Here is an 8,463-nt window from a genome sequence, read left to right as displayed (position 1 = left end):
TTGAAATTAAAGATGTTTTCAACTTAGCAAGAAAGTATGATTATACTAAAGCTCCTGTATTCAGGATATTAAAATAGTTTTAAGAGTAAAACTATAATAAAATATTAGTTTACATTACATTTTCTTCTGTAATTTTACTCATCTACATGCAAAGCTAAATTTACTAGTCAATTAACATTTTTTTTGTGCACTGGGCCTCTAGTATGTAATAAAACCCTAATATGCAAATTGGCAGAATGGTAGAACAACTCGTCACTATGATGCTCTCTGACCACCAGGGGCAGATGCTCAATGCAGGAGCTGTCCCCTGGTGGTCAGTGGGCTCCCTCAGGGGGAGTGCTGCTCAGTCAGAAACCAGGCTCACAGCTGGTGAGCACAGCAGTGGTGGCGGAAACCTCTCCTGCCTGTACTGCAGGCAGGCGGTAAGGAGCAAGTGGTCCCAGACTGTGAGAAACCCAGATTGCAAGGGGGATGTCTGCCTTCCAGCTTAAGTCTGATCCCCCCTTTAGGGGTCCCAGACTGCGAGAAGGTGCAGGCCAAGCTGAGGGACACCACCACTCCCTCGGTGCATGAATTTTGTGCACTGGGCCTCTAGTACAAAATAATATTGAATAGAAACTATAGTTGAAAAATTAAATTGAAAAAAAGGAAATGAATGTGGGGACTTTACTACTAAACTTACTGAAATAAAAAAAAAGAATTATAAGAGAATACTATTAATGATTGTATGCCAAAAAATGAGATAACCTAAATGAAATGGAAAAAATCCTAGAAACTCACAATCTACCAAAATCAACTCAAGGAGAAAGAAGAAAAATCTGAATAGACCTAAAAGAGTAAAGAGTTAATATGAGAAAGAAAAAAAATCCCACAAAAAAATGTCCAGGAGAAGATAGCAGCATTGGTGAATTCTACCAAACAGTTAAAGAAGAATAACAATTCTGGATATCTAGTGTACAGCATTGTGACTATAGATAATGCTATATTGTATTTAAAATTTGCTAATAAGGTAGATTTTAAGTGTTTTCACCACAAAAAAAAATAACTACATAAGATGATGGAAGTGTTAATTAGCTTGATTGTGGTAATCATTTCACAATGTATACATCTATCAAAACATTACATTATACATTTTAAATATATACAAATTTTATTTGTTAATTACAAGTCAATTGCTATCAAACTCTTCCAAAACATAAATGAGGAGGAAAAAGTTTATAATATTATATGAGGGCAACATTGTTCTGATTACAAAGTCAGGCATAGCCATCATAAGAAAACCATAGAATATATCTTTTATGTATATAGATGCAAAAATCCTTAACACAATACTACCAAGCTAAATCCAGCAGTATATTCAAGATTATACAAGATGATCAAGTGGGATTTTTTGCCAGGAATGCAAGGGTAGTTCAATATATGAAAATCAATCAATGTAATACATCACATTACTAGAATGAAGAAAATAAACACCTTAATTGATTCAAAAAAAGGATTTGACAAAATCCAATACCCTTTCATGATAAAAATCCTCAACAAACTAGGAATAAAGGTAAACTGCCTCAACATACTAGAGGTATTACATCAAAAACCCACACCTAACATCATACTCAATGGTGAAATGTTAACAGCTTTCTCCCTAAGATAAGGAACAAGGCAAAGATGCTTACTTTTATGCATGTTAAACATTGTACTGTAAGTTCTAGGTAGAACAATTAGGCAAGGAAAATAAATAAAAGGCATTCAAGCTAGAGAAGAAGTAAAACTGTATTTGCAGATAACATGATCATTTGTACAGAAAAATCCTAAAGAATTCACAAAATAGTATCAGAATTAATAAGTTAATTCAGCAAAATTCCAGTACATAATATAAACATGCAAAAATCACTTGTGTTTTTTACAGCAGTAATGAACAATCTGAAAAGGATATTAAGAAAACAATACCATTTATAATAGAATCCAAAAGATTAAAATGCCCCCAATTAAATTCAACCAAGGAAATTAAGTACATGTACAATTAATTCATAAAACATTGCTGGAATAAATTAAAGATCCAAATAAATGAGAAGACATTCCACATTCATGGGTTGGAAAATGAAATCCTGTTATAACTGCAATACTTCTCAAAGTGTCCTATAGAGTCAATACAAACCCTATGAAATGCAAATGGTCGTGTTATAGAAATAGATAAACTAATACTAAAATTCATATGGAATTACAAGGGAACCCAGGAACTTAAATCAATATTTTTTTAAATATATTTTTATTGATTTCAGAGAGGAAGGGTGAAGGAAAGAGAGAGAGAAACATTAATGATGAGAGAGAATCATTGATTGGCTGCCTCCGACACACCCCACACCAGGGATTGAGCCCTGATGTACTGGTCCATAGGTCCCTGTTCAACCACTGAACCACGCTGGCAGGGCTAAATCAATATTTAAAAGAAACAAGACTGGCCCTGGCTGGTGTAGTTCAGTGATAGAGCATCAGGCCATGCACCAAAGGTTCGATTCCCAGGTCAAGGACACAGACCTGGTTTGGGTCAGCGACACAGCCAGAGGCAACCAATAGATGTGTCTCTCTCACATCAATGTTTCTCTCTTTCTCTCTCCATCCCTCCCTTCCACTCTATAAAAATCAATGGAAAATATCCTCCAGTGAGGATTAACAAAAAAATAGTTAATTAATAAATGAAAGAACAAGATCGGAGGACTCATAATTCCTAACTAAAAATATATACTACACAGTATAAGGAATATTGTCAACAGTATTCTAAAACTATGTATGACATCAGGCAGCTACTAGATTTATTGGAGGGTCACATGATAACTTATATACAAGTAAATATCTAGTTGCTATGCTGTACTCCTGAAACTAATATGACATTGAATGTCAACTATAATTGAAAAAAATTTAAAATATCCATCAATGTACAGTGATTAAACCAGTGTGGTACTGGCATAAGTCCTATAGATTGATGGAATAGAATTGGAGACTACAAAAACAAATTCATAAATGGGCATTGATTTTTAACAAGGGTACTAAAACCATTCAATGGAGAAAGAATAGTCCCTTCAACAAACAGTGCTAGAACAACTCGATAGCCACACAGGATTTTCAAACACCACCTCACACATTATACAAAAACTAAATCAACAGGAATCAAATCTGTAAATGGAAAAGTCAAAACTGAAAAATTATTGCAAGAAATGGTTTTGACCTTAGATTTTACAATGGTTTCTTAGATATGATACCAAAACCACAGCAACAAAAGGAAAAAAATGAATTGAACTTACATAAAAATTTAACGTTTTTATACATTGAATAACACTATCAAGAGAGTAAAAAGACATCAGTAGGACATCCCCTGAGGCCTCCCAGACTGTGAGAGAGAGCAGGCTGGGCTGAGGGACCTCCCCTTCCCCCAAGTGCACAAATTTTCATGCACCAGGCCTCTAGTATTCATATAATGGAATATCCTTTAGCCATAAAAAGAAATGAAGTTCTAATACATGCTACAACATGGATGAATGACAAAAAATTTGAGCTGGGTGAAAGAAGTCAGACACAAAGGCCACCGATTGTGTGAATCCATTTTTATGAAATATAAAGTATAGGCAAATTATTTAAACAGAAAGCATATTAGTAATAGCCAGGAGCTTGGGAGATGGGGAAATAGAAATTAACTACTTAATGAGTATGGGGTTTCCTTTGAGGTAATAAAAATGTTGTGGAACTATAGTCATGATGGTTGCAAACATTGTGAATTTGATAAATGCTACTGAATTGTACACTTTAAAATGGTTTTTAGCCCACAAAACCTTGTACATTTTTAAATGGTAAATTTTATGTTATGTGTATTTTGCCACAATAATGAACCTAAAAGCAAAAAATACATACTAGGTGATCTCACTTAATTTGCTTATGTTCTTTAAATCTTCATATTTCAGGGCTCATATTTGTTATTGGTGGTAGGGTTAGTTCTCTACAAGATAACACTGTCATTACAACTGAAAATGGGACATGACCAATGCCATTGCAATCTGTGTCTGGTACCTATTGTATGTGTCTAGATTTCAAGCACTAATTCTTTGTTTTGTCGATACATGTTTCTTGGTCCTCAGTAGATTCCTCCACTCAAGAGCTCTTATGACACATTGGAGTTTTTGATGATGCATTTCCTCACAGATTCCTTTGACTACTTTTCATCCAGACCCTAGATTCTAGAGAGCAATATATATTGTTTGAGGTCATCAGCGATGGTGGCAGCCCTCTTGAGCAGACTCCATTTCAAGACAACCAGTTTTTCTTACTCTCAGAGGGCCCATAACTGTTCGATGGTAAATGTGTACCTTTGCCTCATCATTGGACTTGAAGTTTACTCTGAACATTTTCCCTATGTTTGCTATCTCTGCTCTGTAATCAAGCCAAAACTTACACGCCCTTAGTCTTTTTTCAAAAGTGAATATTTTGCCCTCCCTTATACAACTTGGCAATGGGTGTTTTCTGTTGGCAGGCCAATTTTTTTAAAATATATTTTTATTGGTTTCAGAGACGAAGGGAGAGGGAAGAGAGAGAGACATCAATGATGTGAGAGAATCATTGATTGGTTGCCTCCTGCACGCCCTCCCCCCCACCCCCGGGGATTGAGCCTGAAACCCAGGCATGTGCCCTGACTGGAATTGAACCCGGGACTCTTCAGTCCACAGGCCAATGCTCTATCCACTGAGCCAAACCAGCGAGGGCGGCAGGCCAATTTTTAAAATATCTCATGACCATTTCACGATATCTTAGCATGTTTTGGTCTACCATCTTACCTAAGCATGTGAGGCTACTTAACCCCTATTTTGTTGTTCTCTTAATTTTTAAGACATTGCTAAAACTCCGAGCCCACAAGAAAAGTCATATTTATCACAGTTTTGTTAATAACCCCCCCATTGATGTTTCTTTTCTCCTTAAATTTTGTTTGCTTTTTGTTATACATACCAATTTAGTTTTTGCTCTACTTCTCTCTTCTTTCATTTTCACAATCATCACTCTATTTAGCAAACTAAGGAACTTCCTTAAGGTCTACTGTTCTTATGAGATCACCACATATTGTAAATAACAACTTTCCCTCATGTAACCATTTTTTTCTCTGACAATTCTTTCTCCGTGTTTTTTTTTTTTTTAATTAGAAAATAATAGCTCTGGGCAAAGTATTACTAAGAAAGCTGTTCCTTTAGAAGCAATTTGTCTCATTTTCCCTGGTGTTTGGCTGTTTCTATTTTATAAATATTCACCTTATCTGACAAATAAAAACAATTGATAAATTTTTCAGGTGTACTATGAAACAACTGTAGTTTATTTTTTAATTCTAAGGTCTTTATCCCTCTCTTGTCCTAAAATCATTTTATTCCAAATCACTGCAAAAGGCTCCCTAAACACTGCTATTGGCTTTTCGCTTTGGAGAAACAATCAGAATGAGAACTGACAACGTGATTCACTTCATGCTGCACAGAAAATTCACTAAAGGAGCCGGCCTGGAGTGCTTTGTTATTCCCAGTAATTGCTGTTATCCGAGCTAAAGTATGTTACCTGTGAAGTCCGAATAAGCACCAAACATGGTCTGGAAGCTCTTTGGAACTGTTTTCTAATTCTAAAAAAAGGAACAGAGTTTCTTTAATGCACCTTTACTTATTTCTTTTGGACCAAATCATCACAGTCCACCTTATCACCTACTTTGCCCTTCGGAAATGTAAGTCCTATATTTCTTTGTGCATCTTGAATAAACTGCTTAATTTGATTCAAAAAATTCTGCAAAACGATTAATGTAATATTCTATAATTAAGTACATTATTACAAGGTAACTAATGTAATAAATGGACAAAGCTATAACTAGACATCCTATACAACAATTTGCACATTTAGTGGAAATGCTAAAGTTTATAGAGGTTGATGGTAAATTTATCTTTCACCACACACGCACGCAGGCCAAGTAAAAGAATAGAAAAAGCAGCAGCAATTTTACAGATTCAAGTGACTCAGAGTGCCTTAGGCATTTTGCTGATCTTTAAATACACTGTCAGTCAAATAAATCTTTAGGCTGCATGACTAGACTGTACAATAAACTTTAGTTTCATTTGAAGATTTTTCCCAGATACCTTCTATCACCCATGAATGCAATATAAAAGACAGAACAATACATTTCAGAATATCATGAAAAACTAAATACTAACTGGAGTGTTTGAGACCATCTTATCCTAATGTTTCCCATACTGCATTTCCCATCAATATCGTAATAAGATCTTTTTAAAAAATAATTTCTAATTGATTTCAGAGAGGAAGGGAGAGGGAGAGAGAGAGAGAAACATCAATGATGACAGAATCATTGATTGGTTGTCTCATGCATGTCCCACACTGGGACAAAACAAGCATGTGCCTCGACTGGGAATTGAACTGTGACTTCCGGGTTCATAGGTCAATCCTCAACCACTGAGCCACGCCGGCCGGGATATCATAGGAACTTTTTAAAATATACGTGCTTATGCTCATCCTTGGTGTTAGAACAGATTTAGAAAGGGGAGGTAGCCTTTGGGTCACACCTGTGTGTAGCAGTGATAACAGTCCTGACTATAACTCCAGGGCCTGTGTCTCTCAAGTTTTTTCATATCATGTCCTTTTCTGTAAAACTTTAGAAACTATGACAATAATTTAATAATGCTTGATACTTCAACATAAATTAGCATAAGGCATAATTAATGTGAGTATAATTTGAGAGGAAAATTATTTTGATATTGAAAAGTATTTTTTTCTGTTGAAAATATATGAATGGACTGTTTAGGCTTCTTCTTGCCACAAACTTTACTATCCTAGATAAGGTGGAAGGTTCCTTTGAAGATAAATCCTGATACTGCACATTTCTCTCTCTCTCTCTCTCTACATCAGGGGGTTGAGGAGCTCCCCCTCTCTCTCTCTCTTTCTCTCTTTCTCTCTCTCCCTTTATCCCTCTCTCTCTCCTGACAGAAATACCGAGGATGTGTTAATTATACTTCTCAGCTTATGGCACATATTCATAATTGTTCCAATCAAGGCTATTTCATGATATTATTTGTATATTTATTTATTTTTTATCTTCAATCATAATTCCAACTGTTGTCCATAAGCAACCATTGGCCAAAGTATATCTTTCAAGTGGATGTGTTCAGCAATCTTTTAATTTTGTATATAGTGTCTGGAAATTCTTAATTTTAAATTAATTGACTTTATCAATTTGTTGCTTATAGTTCACACTTTTGAGGTTGTATTTAAAATGACCTTCACTGCTCCTGGGTCACAAAGTTATTTTTTAAATTATTTTTCCATTAACTACATAGCTAACTTGGATATAAAAACCTTTCATAGATGCACATTTATATTAGGTGTTAAAAAGAGATTTAGTTTCATTTATTTCAGTTTAGTTAGCCACTTTTCCTAAAACCATCTACTAAAAAATTGTCCTTTCTCATTGACTTACAGTGTTCCCTTTGTCTTAAGTTTATACACATACACATCACATTATTCTGCCTCTGATTGCTCAGTTATTCTCCACTGTCCTTTTTTCCCCCATTGGTCAATACGGCACAGGTGTGTTGTTTTTTTATTACTAAGATTTTAAAATATGCACTTATGTTGGGTAAGGCATATTTTCCTTCATTAATTTTAAGATTGAGGAGAAAATCTTTATTTCTTCATATAAATTTTGCCTTATTTATCATGTTTCCCAAAAGAAATCCAATTGAAATTTTGAAGGGTATTTCCTTGAATTTATAGATCAACTTGGAGATATTGTGATTACAAATACTTTATAGTATATAGTATTACAATATACATTATAGTATCAAGTCATGCCGCCCAAGACCATTTTCTATGTCCTTTATTATTATTTAATTCCTAGATGCCTTACTATTTTCATTGCTATTGTAAATAATATAAATTGTATTATCTAGTTGTTTATTTCTAGTATAAAATACTATATAATTAAGTTGCTCTTAAATTTGGCACTTTTTTATTCCCTTCTCCATTCTAACAATTCCTTAGTAATTTGGTGTTTTTTCCACATTGACTTTCATAATGGGAAAGCATTGCGTTTTGCAAAGCAGGTGATATGCTCATCACCCATCAACCTTTCTTATTCCTACAGCAGACATTATATTTGTAGAGATTTTAATTCCTCATATGCATTTGTTGAACATTTTTATACTCTAGAAGCTATGAAGAATATACAATCGTGGGCATGACCAACATTGTTGCTAAAAGAGCATACAGCCCAGGTGAGGAAATAAGACAATCAGGCAAGCAATTACATTAAAGTAGGTTTTACTATAATAGAGGAAGTACAAGTGCTATAATAGCATATTACAAGGGCAAGTGACCTGGCTTAAGTAATCTGGGAAGGATTCTTGAAGGAAGTGTTTCAGCTAATAATGTGTGTGTTGTATAATT

The sequence above is a fragment of the Myotis davidii genome, unplaced genomic scaffold, assembly GCF_000327345.1.
Source record: "Myotis davidii unplaced genomic scaffold, ASM32734v1 scaffold274, whole genome shotgun sequence".
Classification (NCBI taxonomy): Eukaryota; Metazoa; Chordata; class Mammalia; order Chiroptera; family Vespertilionidae; genus Myotis; species Myotis davidii.
Note: the sequence above shows the minus strand (reverse complement) of the source record.